Source organism: Lygodium microphyllum, chromosome 3, assembly GCF_053477565.2.
Source record: "Lygodium microphyllum isolate KBCC chromosome 3, Lygodium_microphyllum_v1.1.10, whole genome shotgun sequence".
Lineage (NCBI taxonomy): Eukaryota > Viridiplantae > Streptophyta > Polypodiopsida > Schizaeales > Lygodiaceae > Lygodium > Lygodium microphyllum.
In genome coordinates, this window is record NC_141137.1 from 106243766 (window position 1) to 106258732 (window position 14967).

Below are 14967 nucleotides of genomic sequence, written 5' to 3' on the forward strand. Positions count from 1 at the left end.
GAGTCATATGGAAAGAGGCACTAGAGTCTACAATCCAATTCTGAGTGACACCATCATCGATTGACAAGAGTGCATTAATCACATCAGCCTTGGTAATCTACATATCTTGCATGTGACATACAAGGGCATCATAATCAACTACACATAATACATCAGCCTTTGTATTTGAAAGCTCTTCTATGACCACACTAGAGGCCACATTGGCCTTCTCTTTGCCTTTGGTTGTCTCCGATGCATCTGTCTTTTCTTCCTTCTTTTTATCTCCTGCATTCTTCTTTCTCTCTTGTTTCTTCTTATAATACCTGCAATTAGGTTTCTTGTGGCCCGTTCGACCACAGTGATAGCAGGTAATGCCACTCTTTTTCTTTCCTTTGCTCTTGCTCCTGTTTCTATGTCCTGCATTTGCATTTTTCTTTTCAACCTTGCCTCTTACATTATAAGCTGAGTTTCTACCTTCTCCACTAGACATACGTCTAATTTCTTCATTCAAGATAGAACCCCTCACCCTATCATATGAGAGATTGGGGTTATTGTTGTGTGAAACCACCAAGGTCTCCCAAGAGTCGGGCATTGCCATGATCAAAAAGGTCGCCCTCAACTTATCATCAAAGTCCAAATTTTCATCTTTGAGCTGATTTAGAATCCCTGTAAATGCACTTAAGTGCTCAGCTGCAGGCTTTGACTCATCCAATCGCATATTCACCAATTTGCGCATTAAGTGCACCTGATTAACAGGCGTGGTGATTTCATAAGTAGTTTTCAGCTTCTCCCATATTCCATAACTTGTATCTAAACCCTTAATGTCTGTCAGAATGTCATTCGAAACAGCCCCTAACGGGGGGGGGGGAGGGTGTGGGTTCCTAGATGAGGTGGCTTGTGACCATAGTTACCTAAAACGGCCCCTAACTAGGTCCAAAACTCCAAAACTTTTGATGATCCTGGCGAAACGCGTTTCAACAGATGAAACATCTCAGCCTTCCCGTTTGGGCGCCATGTGGCATTTCAGGTAGGGTCCGGAACGTTCCGCGAGACGTTTTGGGACAAGACGGTCAAATTTTGGCAATACGTTTTTTTTTCGTTAAATTTGACGGCTGGAATGTTTTACATAGCAGTCTATGTCACTAACAAAACGTTTCGTTCTGACCTTTAATGTTAATGTTTCAACTTTTAAAAGAAGCTTTTTTTCGTTTCATATTATTCTTCCCGTATGAAGAGGATTGCGCCACACATACTATCAGAATATCATCCGAAACCTTGGGGGGGGGGGGGGAGTGTGGGGGATGTGGATTCCCAGGTGAGGTGGCCTATGACCATAGTTACCCGAAACGACCCCTAACCAGGTCTGAAACTCTAAAACTTTTAATGATCCTGGGGAAACGCATTTCGACAGATGAAACATCTCAGCCTTCCCGTTTGGGCGCCACGTGGTGTTTCAGGCAGGGTCCGGAACATTTCGCGAGACATTTTGAGAAAAGACGGTCAAATTTTGGTGATACGTTTTTTTTCGTTAAATTTGACAGCTGGAATGTTTTACATAGCGTTCTATGTCACTAACAAAATGTTTCGTTCTGACCTTTAATGTTAATGTTTCAACTTTTAAAAGAAGCTTTTTTTCGTTTCATATTATTCTTCCCGTATGAAGACGGTTGCGCCACGCATACTCATGAAGTCGACCGGTGTAATGGACTCTGGAGCAACAGATTCGAATCTCCCTCTTTTACGTCGCTGATGCCAAATAGGGAAAAACGACCCTCTCTCTTGTTTCTCTCTCTGACTTCGCACCTACCTCATCAGCAGTGAATCGAATGATGTCTCTGCACTGTGCTGTAACCAAATCCAGTAAATGAACCCAGCCCAGTGGCCCACACAGTGCAGAGGCTGCAACAGAGAATCCTCTCTCTCTCTCTCTCAGTAATACTTGACAGTGGACACTCACTCTCTGTTATAATGATTTTAATAACAGATAACATCTCTCTCTCTCTCTCTCTGACATGAACCACCAAACACACACTCTCTCTAGCCTTATTCTTATGCCAGGTCTGATTACTCATGAATGTTGAGTCATTATGTATATGACAGGTCACAGAACTCTCTCTCATAAATAATCTCTCTTTTTTTTTGTGAAGATAATTGAATTAAGTAGTAAATATTTACATGAGACCATCAGGTCAACATTCTCTCTCTCTCTCTCTCTCTGTGTAACAGATTATTCACCTGCAGGCTGCCAGATCAGCCTCTCTCTCTTTTTTTTTTCGTAAAAGAGCCTCTCTCTCTTTTTTTTTTTTCGTAAAAGCCTCTCTCTTTTTTTTTTTTTTCGTAAAAGGTAATTGTATTAATTACGAAAAAATACAAGATTACTTGATTACAAGATAGTTGATGACACTAAGCCATCAGGTGAAGAAGTTCTCTCGCTCTCTCTCTCTCTTTCTGATTACAAGAGGCACGAGGGCCCTAGGCCAACGTGTGGAAAATCCCAGTAGTAATGCACTAAAAAAGTTACACCAATCATGGCAACGACCCAGAGGCAATTGCCATATGCCAAGGAAGCAAATCCTCCCGAGGGAGCAAATCGGCGTGTCGGATGAGATCTAGCTGCCAATGCAAGAGGCCTTTAAGCCTGGCAATATGGCACGGTACATTAGAGGCCGAATCCAAGAGAAAAGCATTGCGCGTGGTCCAAATGTGCCAGCATCCCCAGTATCTGAAAAAGTGAAATAATATCTTCATATGCAACTGTGGCGGTGTGGGATACTTCGGGCGCACAAAAACCCAGTCGAAAGGAGTTAGTGAGGACCCCACCACAGTGCGCCAAATGTGCGACAAGAGTGACCAGATATTCTTGGCGAGCGGGCAAGAAAGAAAACGATGTCGAGCCGATTCCGCCGTTGTGGTACAGAAGAAGCAATTGCCATTTGAGATGCGACGCTTGGCAAGGGCCGAGGCAAGAGGAAGACCACCAATCATTACCCGCCAAAGAAAAACCTTGCATTTGAAAGGTGCCTTATTCAGCCAGCCCTCCATCAGCGTTGTCTGCCACCATGTCAGCGATTTCCGCAGTCCCCAAACAGTATTAGCTTTGTCACCCAGCCATTGGTGATCCTGAATGAGAAGATGATACACCTGATTAGTAGAGGCCTTTTCCAGACTCAACCGGCCAGCAAGGTCCCAGTCCTGCCAAAGGCGATCCACAGCCAGGGCAGGAAAGGGTTGCCTACCCTGAAGCTCCGCCGAAAGCTTTCCCCATAAATCACGGTATCCGCGCGGGATCTTGAAAAGTCGCCTAGCAGTCCGAAAGGATACGAGGACATTGCGCGTGGCAAGGGTAGCATCCGCAACCGACGTCACACCTAAACGGGCCATGCGGTTAAATCTTAGTCTGAGCTGATGTTTATCTTCCCACGAAAGTAGTCTTGATACTGCCAACAATTCCAGCTGAAAGGAGTTAGTCTGCAAGCGGTCCCCTACCGGGTGCCAACGGGCCTTTTGGAGCACCACTTTCCAAGAGCCGACCAAGTGTAGTAACAAAGCGGAAGAGGGGCTGGAAAAACGGGAGTCAACATTAAGGACATGCCACCAAGAGGCCCGAAGCCGGGTATTACCATGGTGGAGCCCGCTGTCCTCAAGAAAATAACAGGCTATGATAGTCCATGGGTGACGATCCACACACATGGCACGAAAAAGGGACCAACGGAGAGCTAGCATATGATTTCCTGCATCCAAAAGAGCTCCACCACCCATGCGCTTAGGGGTACATGTATGTGACCATGAAATCCATGAAATGCCTGCCTGCAGTGAATCCTTCTTCCATAGCATGAAACGGATGGGATGAGTGAGAGGCTTCAAAGTAGTAGGCGTCCATGGCAACAATGGCAGGAAATACGATAGCATTGGGAGCATAATTGATTGAGCCACTTTGAGGCGGACATGGAAGGGCCACGCTTGCGACTTCCAATACATAAACTTTGCCGCCAGTTTTTGTGAAATCCAGTCCAGCAGGTCCTTTGGCCGTACATCCACCCCCACTGGGTATCCAAGATGCCTGACAATAGAGCCACGGGAAACCACCTGGCCTTGCCAGCCTAATGATTGTAAATCAAGCTCCGTGCAACTGAGAATGGCTAACTTAAAGGCATTGATGCGAAGCCCAGAGGCCTGACCAAAAAGCGTCCAAACATCTAATGCCTTGCGAATGTTGTCCCTGTCCGCCTGCAAAATCATAAAGGTGTCATCAGCCAAAGATTGGCTAATGAAGTGCTGGCGCAAAGGAAGAGACAGCCCTGCCAGCTGAGCAGAATCTGCCATGGAGGATAACATTGAAAGGACCGGGTGAGTCGCTAGGGCAAAGAAGAGCGGACTCAAAGGACAACCCTGTCTGACTGAGCGTGCAAGGAAAAAGGGCTCTGTAACCCCACCATTGAGCATAACTCTGGATGAAGCCGCAACACTAATGGTGTAGATCAATCGGGACATTCGGGTACCAAAGCCCATAGCAGACATGAGATTTGCAATGAAAGACCAGTCCACATAATCAAACGCCTTTTCCAAGTCCAATTGAATCAATACTACTTCCTGACCGGAGTGTCGCGCATAGTCAATAGCCATTTGCACATTTAAGATGTTATGCAGAATGTTGCGGCCCTTAATGAAACCATATTGGAGAGGATGCACAATAGCGGGAAGGTGCTTGTGAAGCCTATTCGCCAGCACTTTGGAGTAGATTTTATACATGGAGCCCATCAAAGAGATTGGTCTCCAGTGTTGCAGCTTTGACGGCGAAGGGACCTTTGGAATCAGTTTGATAAGGCCTTCTTTCCATGAGGAGGGCATGACCCCCGTTTCCCAAACCTGCTGAAACAAGACCACCAATGGCTTCACCAACTGCGTGGCCGAGCTCTGAAAGAATTCATTAGTGAGACCATCCCAGCCAGGACTTTTATCCGTCGGCAGGTGCAACAAAACATCCATGACCTCCTCCTCGCAAATATCCGCCTCCAAAGTGGCTTGCATATCCAATGGAACCTGCTGGCGGACCAGATGATAGAAGACCGAGCGGGCATGCGTAACTTGGCTAGAAGGCAAGGGAGAAGAACCAAGAAGTTCCATAAAATAATTTGTGCACATATTGACAATGGTCTGCGGATCAGTGACCATGCGATTCTCCGAAACCTGGAGTCTGGTCATATTGTCGCGAGCCGGAGACGTATGCAAGGCGCGAAAGAACTTATGAGACTGGCAGGCACTATCTTGCAATGTGTCAGTCAAGTTATGCAACTTGGCCTGCTGATAAGATTTCAACTGAAATACTTGAAGAAGATGGGCCAAACGCCTCTCCAATGACAGCAGAAAATCATCATCTGGGGAATCCAGGAGCAAGGAACGGACCAAAGCCAGTAACTCCTCCGCTGCAGATCGACGACGGCGACAAAGCGAGGCATGATGGATCCCATACTGCCGAGCAACACGCTGTACATTAGAGAGCAACCGTGCAAATGAAGGCAAGCCCTCAGAGGCGAAGTCCAATAAGAACCTCTCAATCAATTGCTGCATATAGCCCTGAAAAATTGAATGCTTCAAATAAGAGGAGTTGAAACGTAAAGGGAGCCTCTCCAGCAACTGCATAAAAGGTGCAATAGATTGTGCCCGCATCTCCAGCTGGAGGGGGAAATGATCCGACAACGCATACTGCTGCAAGACCTTCATTTCCAGCATCTCGGGAAGAAAATCGTCCCCTTGCATGATATACATTCTGTCGAGCCGCGACCAAGTAGTTGCATATTGTGCGGAATGAAAAGTAAACCCTGAAAAAGAAGGGTGAAGCCACGACCAAAGATCCTGCTTAAGTACGTGCAAAGCAAAGGAATTCCACACCCGGCTTTCCGGCACATCCATTACCGAATGCGCTGAAGTGGACTGAGAAGAGTGAATACACATATTGAAGTGTCCCATCAAAAGCCCCCTTCGGCCAAGCGACATGGAGGCCTGCAAAGTGGACCAAAGGTCCCGTCGGGATGCGGGATCATTCGGCGCATAGAGGCCCAATAACCATAAAATCTCTCCTTCAAATAAGACTTCGATAACCAGAAAACGGCCCTGCACATCATTTTTAATAAGGACAGGCTGATATTTCTCATGGACAATCATCAGCACGCCCGAATAGTGCGTAGCATGGGTGCCTGCATAAAACAGACGGAATCCATGACAATCCACAACTTTTCCTGCTTCACCGTGACTTTTTTGCTCAACTGCACACAATACATCCCACTGATTTTCATGCAAGACGGTCCACATGGCATGTTGCTTATGGCGAGAGCAAATGCCTCGCACATTCCACGTGGCTATCTTCATATGTCTTCAAAAAAGAAAGTCAGGAATGAGGCACCTATTGCCTTGATTTCACCTTTTCCACGAGAGCATCCAGGACGCCCTCATCCAGAAAATCAGCCAATACTGCAAACGAATTCTGGCGACCTGCTTTGGAGGTAGAGGGTAAATCCACTGCCTTGGGAGTGGGGCGGGGATAACGCCGATCCCACGGTGTAATCACATTACCTTTGGTATCAAACGCCAGCTTAGCAGGAGGGCCTTTGGGACCGTCGGTATAGACTTTCCTTGGAGCCTGATTACGGGGGGCAGACGGGGCCGTAGTGCGCGGAGCCTGCTGTGAAGTGACCATTTCTTTTCTGCGCGTATACGTGCGCACGGAATCCTGGGAAGCAGTAGGCCTAGGATCTGCCAGGCCTGCATCCAACTTTTTACTTTTTTTGGGACGTGCCTCAATCCAGTCCGTGCGACGGGAATCCAAACCCAGGACCGGTTGTTTGCCTTTATCCATGACTTCCTGGGGCGGGGCATCAAGCACCATGTCATCCTTGGGCAGCACAACGTGCGCATCCTCCAAAGACGGTTGCCTTTCAGGGCATTCCGCCATGAAATGCCCCAATTTCCCACATGAAAAGCAGTGCCCCGCAAAGTTGCCCCATTTCAAGCGAAAATGCAGAGGATGCATGCCTGAACAATTGAGGCGAAGCCACGCGGGCCTTCTCCTGGCCGTGTCCCATAACATGCATAAACGGTTTCGGTTCATTGCCCTGAGGCTTGGGGGAACCAGCACTGTTTCCACAACCGCCATCGCATCCTTCAACATTGGCCAATAGACCACCGGACAATTTTCCACTTCCACCCACACCGGGCATTCTCGTTGAAGCAGACGCTGGAAGTCGGCCATGGGGCGCTATGGTACAACATGGACCAGGCAGCGATCAAAGAATAGTGGCAACTTGGACAGGAGCTCAGCTCGATGCGTTTCCAATTTCAATAGCACCTCATAAAAGCCGCGAGGTCCAAGGAAGATCTCCTCAACACACTCCCCTTGCAATAAATGGTGCATCCACTGGCGAATATGTGACAGCACTGGGATCCTACCAGTGAAGAAAAGGATAACTGCACGATCATAAAAAACCGAGAAGGATCGCAGGACTGATTTAGGGTCCACCGTAGCTTCCAGCACATCATCCGTTCCCGCTTCAGAAAAAGATTCAGTATTATGCTGGACATAATCGCCAAGCAGAGTATTGGCAAATTCTAGCAAATGCTCCCAGTCAATTTCCTGCGAATCCACAGGATCAGAGGCCACCTGCGCATAGGAACGTTCCTGAGGACCCATTGGCTCATCAGAAGTATGCTTGGAGCGTTTGCCAGCAGGCGGCAGTTCAGAACCCGGCAGTTCAGAACCCGGAGGCAGCTCCTCCGTGCATGGCACCATATCCTCTGGCTCCTCTGCATCGGAATCAGGGCCAAGGGCTGCCATCGTCCGGTCGAGAAAATCCATATCCAGGCCAGCCATACTGCTGTCTTCTCGTTCGCGTTCTCTCTCTCGCTCTCGTTCTCTCTCTTTCCTGTACAGCGGCGCTGTCCAAGGACGGATTCCACAAACACAGCCAATGAAATCGGAGCTTTACCTGTCAGCCTGAGTCGTGGCCTGTCCCAAGAACGCGTGTGGCAGGGCGCAACCCTAATAGTGCAAGGGCCTGAGGGTGGAACACAGGTCTGGCAGTCGATGGCCATGTGGGATAGTCGTGGGCGCAGGGCAAGGGCCTCGCCAGCAGAAACCCTAAACACAGAGGGCGAACGAGCGAAACGCTTGTGCAGAGCCTGCCGCTCAGGCGGGCGATAGCAGGGCGGGGGCTGCTGACGATGGGCCGACCAGCAGCGGGGTGGGGGACTCAGTCGCAGCCGACGGGGCGTGGGAGATAAGCAACAGAGCGCTAGAGGCAGCCGCAGCCGACGAGGCTTCAGGGGTAGGCGACGGGCCTGCGGGCGACGGCCAGAAGGCAGCTGCAGGCGACGAGGTGGAACCAGATGCTCAGGTGCTGACGACGGGGAACCAGGCGATGGCGATCGAAGTCTCTCTCTCTCTCTCTCTCTGCATCTCTCTCTCTCTCTCTCTCTCTCCATCTAAAAGCCTCTCTCTCTCTCTCTCTCTCTCTCTTTCTCTCTCTCTCTCTCTCTCTCTAACCTCGAGCCTCTCAGGGACCTATACCTTGAACCTTATCTTGATTCCTATACCTATAAATATGTGCACTAAACATCAAGTGATTTCATCTCACTCAGGGACCGAACCACAAGTCAGTTTGATTCAGCCTAAGCCTCAAACATTCACATCTCGCACACACATTCAGCTCGAGCTTCAGCAAGCCTCCAAGCTCAACACACTTCAATTCAGCTTAAGCCTCATACACTCATACATCTCCCGTTCTCCCTCCCTCCCTCTCTCTTTTCCAAAAGTGAAATCTCAACACAATATCTTATCCTATAATCTCTCTCTCTCTCTCTCTCTCTCTCCCTCCTTACCTCATAATGAGGCCTCAAACCATGGAAGCCCAACTAAATGAAAGCCCGAGAGAGAAAGAGATGACCCAAAGTGGCTATTGGTGGCAGTAAGTTAGCATCGTTGGGTCCTACAATAGCAAGGTGGGTGGAGCAAGACGCTTTGAGTGTCACTTTTGTGGCATCAAAAGAGGTGGAGGTGCTGATCGAGTGATGGCGCATCTCCTTAATGTCCCCGGCCATGGTATCAAAGGTTGTGACAAGATACCACCAAAGATCGTACTCGCATGGCAAGGGATGTCAAGATGTATCTTGAAACTAGGCCCCCAAAGGACACTGATGTCATGCGAGCATCAATGCAACTGTCACTGGTGGAAGTCGAGCTTGAGAGAGCGGAGCAAATCAGTCTGCCGCTTTTCCTACGACTGCGACAAGCAACGGAAAACAAGGTACATCATCCATCCCCGTGGAAAACAAGGCAATTTGTTCACTACATGGCACTCACAAAGGAAGGCTCAAGTAGATGCAATTGTCACACGTTTTTTTTACTCATTGGAATTCCATTCAATGTGGCACGATCTCCTTTTTTTAAGGAGATGGTTTCTGAAATTGCCGAGTTTGGCACTTCCTACCAACCTCCCTCTTATGATGCACTACTTGAGAAACTTCTACAAGAGGAAGTGACCAGCGTAAAGGCTGCCATCACACCAATTAAACAACAGTGGGATACCTATGGGGTGAGTCTCATAGGTGATGGTTGGTCTGATATACGCAGCTATTCCTTGGAAGGTGTCCTTGCTGCATGTCGTGGCAAGCCTCTATATATAAAATCCACAGATTGTGGTACCTAGCAAAAGACAACTCTTTTCTTATGTGAGATGTGGGCTGAGGCTGTTGAGTATGTTGGACCCAAGAATGTAATTCAATTTGTCTCTGATGGAGAGGTGACAAATAGGGCTGCAGGTGCCTTCCTAGAGCAACAGTATCCCCATATCACATGGAGTCCATGTATGGCCCGGTGTCTTAATAAATTTTTAAAAGACATTGGAGCATTAGCATGGATCAAGAGTACAATTTTTACAGGAAAGGAAATCATTTCTTTTGTCACCCGCCATCATTTCTCTCTAGCCTTGTATAGGCAATTTGCCAAAAAGGAGCTACTAAAATATTCAGAGACCAGGTTTGCCTATAATTTCCTTATGCTTCGTTGGCTATACAACATGAGGCCAACTTTAAAACAAATGGTCGCTAGTCCATCTTGGACATCATGGTCTACTTCAAAGTCAGCTCTGGGCCAGTTGTACTACACAACAGTAACCCAAGATGAGTATTGGGAGGAAGCAAAAAATTTGCATCTTCTATGCTTACCCATGGTAAATCTCTTGCAGCAAGTGTCAGTAAAGTGTACAAAGCAATGGATCGTCTCATTCAAAACATCCGTGCTCTTAATCTTGCTCCACCCAAGAAACAAGAAATTGAGGAGCTTGCGGTCAGCAGATGGAACCAATACTACTCAGCACTTCATTGTGCTACTTACAATTTGGATCTAGAGTTCCAACACAAGGGAAAGCAACTCCAGTCGGCTGAAGTAACTCGAGGCTGGAATACCACACTTCAGAAATCCGTGGCAAGTCCTGAGGAACGTCAAGAAATCAAATTTCAACTCGCTAACTACCATAACAAAGAAGGCATGTTTGACTGGCATGATGCGCAATGTCATAGGTAATTCACAAAATTGCTTAGTTTTTCAATTTATATAAAGTTTTAATACAGCTTTTCTAACTAAACATTACTTTGGACTGTTGTAGATTCCATGTAGGTGCAATCACATGGTGGGAAAACTATGGAGCTGATTCCAGAGCTGCAAAACTTGGCTATCAAAATCTTAAGCCAAGTTTGTGCATCTTGTGCACTTGAAAGACTTTGGAGCACATTTAGTCATATACACACCAAGAAGAGAAACAGGCTAGACACTTAGAAGGCTGATGATTTAGTCTTTGTTAATGCAAACTTGTGTTTGCTAACAAAGATGAAATCCGAGTTTTCATAAAGATGAAAACAATCCACGTTGCATGCAAGAAGCTGAAGATGAAGAGAAGGATGATGCTGATGAAGAGAATCAAGAAAATGAAATTAATGAGGATGACGAAGAGGAAGAGATTCTAGATGAGATAGATGTTTGATGTATTTGTATTTTCTTTTTGCTTCTTCTTGACATGTCATTTGTATTTCACTTTTAGTTCTTGATGTTTAAACTCAGCCTTTATATCTTTGATCTTTTGTAAGTTTGGCCTTCCCTTTGTTATAAATTTAGAAAGATGTTTTCATTCTTTATATTCCAAGTTTCAACCTTCAGCTTTAAGTTCTTCAATACTTCAATATTGATAAATTAAGTTTTCTTGCAAGTCTTAGAATCTTTTTAAGTAGAATACTATGCAGTATGAACACCTCGTATCTCCTTGATGACGTGGCGTTCCCGTTCTCGTTTCCGTTCTTATTTCCATTCCGATGTTTCCTGCAACTATGCCTGTGACGCCTCCGTGGGTGGTGGGTGTGTAGGCCTGTGGTCCTGCCAAGTGGGGCAAGGGGGGGGGGGGGGGGGGTGTGTAGCGTTCTGCTGGGGGGCGATGCTCGCCCTCCTGCTTTCTCCCTCTCTGTCGTCTGTGGACTTGTGTAAAGCCATCCTCATCCACCTGTGGGCTTGACGGCGGCGAGGCCGCTTTGGCTCCAAAGCGCGTGCAATCTGCTACATGATGCCCAAAGTCATGGCAACGCAAGCACTGCCATGGCTGCGTGGTCACGATAACGTGCTGCTTGCAGGAGTGTCCTCCTGCCTCTATCTCTAGAAACTGTGGTATATTCTTTGTCTCTTTCATTGCTACCCGTACCTTTGGGACACCTGTGGTTGTCACTACGTCCGCGAAAGAAGCAGGAAGAACGGTGCCGAAGAGTCGTGCAAAGTCTTTCACTAACTGGTGGTACTCTATCGCCACTCCAAGGAAGAGTAGGGTGACTAGGTGTCTAAGGAAACTGTTGTGGAGCGCGAATGCCTCCACTGTGAAGCCACTGTACCAGGGGACCATGTAGATGACACCCTTCGTGGAAGCATAGAGTGAACTAGTTAGTAGCTCACGTGCTGCATCTGCTAAAGTGAGTTGTACCATGAAGATCCCTCGACCCATGAGAACCGCCTCCACGATCTGCGTCGTGCCGATGTGCAAAGTAGAATGAAGCCAGTCCCGAAGCTGGGCCCTAGATGGGGAATGCCCTACTATCTGACCAAAGATCGTTGTTTCCTTTAGCTCCAGCTCCGTCGCACGAACAACTAAGAGTTGTTCCTTAGAGAGGATGATGTGTAAGGTGTTTGACTGGGGGGCACCCGCAAAATGCACTGGCATCCGACCAGAGGTTTCCATTGCGCGACCCTATTGAGAACCTACCAAACACTTTGCTGTGATGGCTGCGGCGGGCCGGGGGGGGGGGGGGGGGGGTTGTTTTCTAGGCGGTGGAGGGGTGCCGAACTTCACTTATGGCTGGCTCCCTACGGGGACATGCGGGTGGCCTATCGGGTGGAGTTGCCAGGCAAGGAAGGCTGGAACTACGTGGCGGAGGAGCTGTGCGGAGGGGGCACATACGTTCAAGTGTTATTTAGTTCGATTAGTATAATATTAACATTGGATTGAACTTATTGGACACCACTGATCATGACAACTATGCTTCTCATAAAGGTTTCATAGTATTTCTTATAAGTGCAATTCATTTTTCCTTTCTTTCATCCTAGCATCATGCTATTTTCCCTATACGGCTCTCCTTGCAGTTGTTACTGTAGTAGAGTTACACCACCAAGTTCGGGATGGATCTGTGTGGTTTCTCCATGGTCCAGGGCAGTTTGTACGTCAGTACGATATGTTCAGTACATGAATATGTGAGGTTTAGTATGCACACAAAAATTTTTAAGAATAAAATACATTGTTTTGTCATATGTTCATTAAAAAATACATATAAAATTATATATAAAATCAGCCTATACACATATAAATTGTGCAACTTAAAGATAGATCATGGGATGCACAAAGTTTCCATGAATTCGAGTTTAGACAAGAATTGCAAGGCCATATAAGAGTTGAAACTTGAAACTAGAGTCTAGCCATAGGCATCTCATCCATAGTCCGTAGCATACGTAAGTTAGAGTGAGAATAAATTAGTAGCTCTAATTGCCATATGCTCAACTTATTTAGGATTTTAGTATGTATAAGAGAGTATGTTGACCAATTTCTCTCATACGCAATAGTTGAGCAACCCTACATTGGACAAAAAATTAAAATAATATTTAATGGGGTGTTTTTTGGGCGGTGGAGGGGTGCCGAACTCCACTTATGGCTGGCTCCCTACGGTGACACGCAGGTGGCCTACCGGGTGGAGTTGCCAAGTGAGGAAGGCTGGAACAATGTGGTGGAGGAGTTGTGCGGAGGGGGCACATACGTTCAAGTGTTATTTAGTTCGATTAGTATAATGTTAACATTGGATAGAACTTATTGGACACCACTGATCATGACAACTATGCTTCTCATAAAGATTTCATACTATTTCTCATAAGTGCAATTCATTTTTCCTTTCTTTCATCCTAGCATCATGCTATTTTCCCTATAGGGCTCCCCTTGCAGTTGTTACTGTAGTAGAGTTACACCACCAAGTTCGGGATGGATCTGTGTGGTTCCTCCATGGTCCAAGGTGGTTTGTACGTTTAGTACGATATGTTCAGTACATGAATATGTGAGTATGTACACAAAAATTTTAATGTTCAAAGTTCAAACTTCACATAGCAATCAAGATTTAAAGATTATAAACTTTTAAGGTTCTAGCCTCTAGGTGAGAACTTACAAGTTTAAAATGCAAATTTTAAACTTCAAATGTTCAATTCACTTATGGAAGAAGTCTAAGGGCAATTTTTTGGACATTGGATAGTTGATATCCAAAAGATTCCCACCAAAATAGAGGCTTGATCAAAGAGTCTCTTTCAGCATAGAGCACTGGCAAAACTAGTGTCTCTTTGGTTGCTACAATTGATAATTTCTTGTAGGAATGTTGCATGTTAGTTCTCATCCAATGCCTTTGGAAGGTAGGCATCTTTATTTGTCAGCCAACTTTTGATCCATGAAAAGAGATGGAGATTTGTAGGCAGGATGCAAGAGGGCAGCAAGACTATGTATGGGCTGTCTCATTCACTTTTATCTTTTCTTGACTAAGTAAAGGATGTCATCACAACTTGGCGTGGCATCCAATATTTCAACTCTACATTTAAGGAAAAAAACATTACATTTAGCCTTTCGAAATTAAAACTTTAAAGGAGTCAACTTGTATAAAACTTAAAGCCATTACGTCGGGTCCTTGACATCAAGTGCTTTGCACACCTTGACCTTCTCAATGGTCTCTCTCATAAAGTGTAGAAGAAGCCCAAGGTGACACCCTTCATGTCAGTCATGCATAACATCCTATACGATGGGGTGATTGCTATAACCAATGCACATACATCGTGCCAAAATGCCTCTTTCAAGGAAATCCTTTGAATGGATTTTTTCTCTTCTACACTCGAGAGTGGCTCCTCTTGCAGCCATACCTTAAATTCCTCTGAGACCATTGCTTGTTGAATTTTATTTTGTAGATCATATAGTCGCTCTAAAAGCAATCACATGGTAGCAAAATAGGTCTTGGAAGGCTTCTTTAGCTCCACATCACTATAGGCATGAAAGATTGCTAAGACACTTACTTTCTTTGTGATGAAATCTGCAATGTAGCAAGCATCCCCAACAATCTTTTTCACCCAATCAAGTAATCCAATGTCTTCTATGAGGAGGTCAATGTAGTAGGTGGCACATGGGGTCCAAAAAATAGATGGGAACTTTGCTTCAATTAAGCGTCCCATCCTTTGACAATTGGAGGCATTTTTATTGACCACTTGTACCACATTGGTGGCCACACCAACCTACATGGTACAAGAGAAAGAGAAGGTGGGTGAAAACCAAGATTAAGGGTGTAGATGAAGTGGAAGAGATATTGGGATAGATGGTGAGATAAGACTCGAGATGAAAATTGTGAGATGGGAGGATCGAGGTACAGCTGGGATTCAATAGACAGTGTGAG

The 14967-nt window shown here is 46.2% G+C and overlaps 1 protein-coding gene and 1 pseudogene across 3 annotated transcripts in view; both read left to right on the forward strand.

Annotated features, from left to right (window-relative positions):
• TOP3A (topoisomerase 3alpha) overlaps positions 1-14967 on the forward strand; it is a 155990-nt gene that overhangs the window by 121532 nt on the left and 19491 nt on the right. The gene's annotated exons all lie outside the window — the stretch shown is intronic.
• Positions 9408-11086, forward strand: LOC148038714 (uncharacterized; annotated as a pseudogene).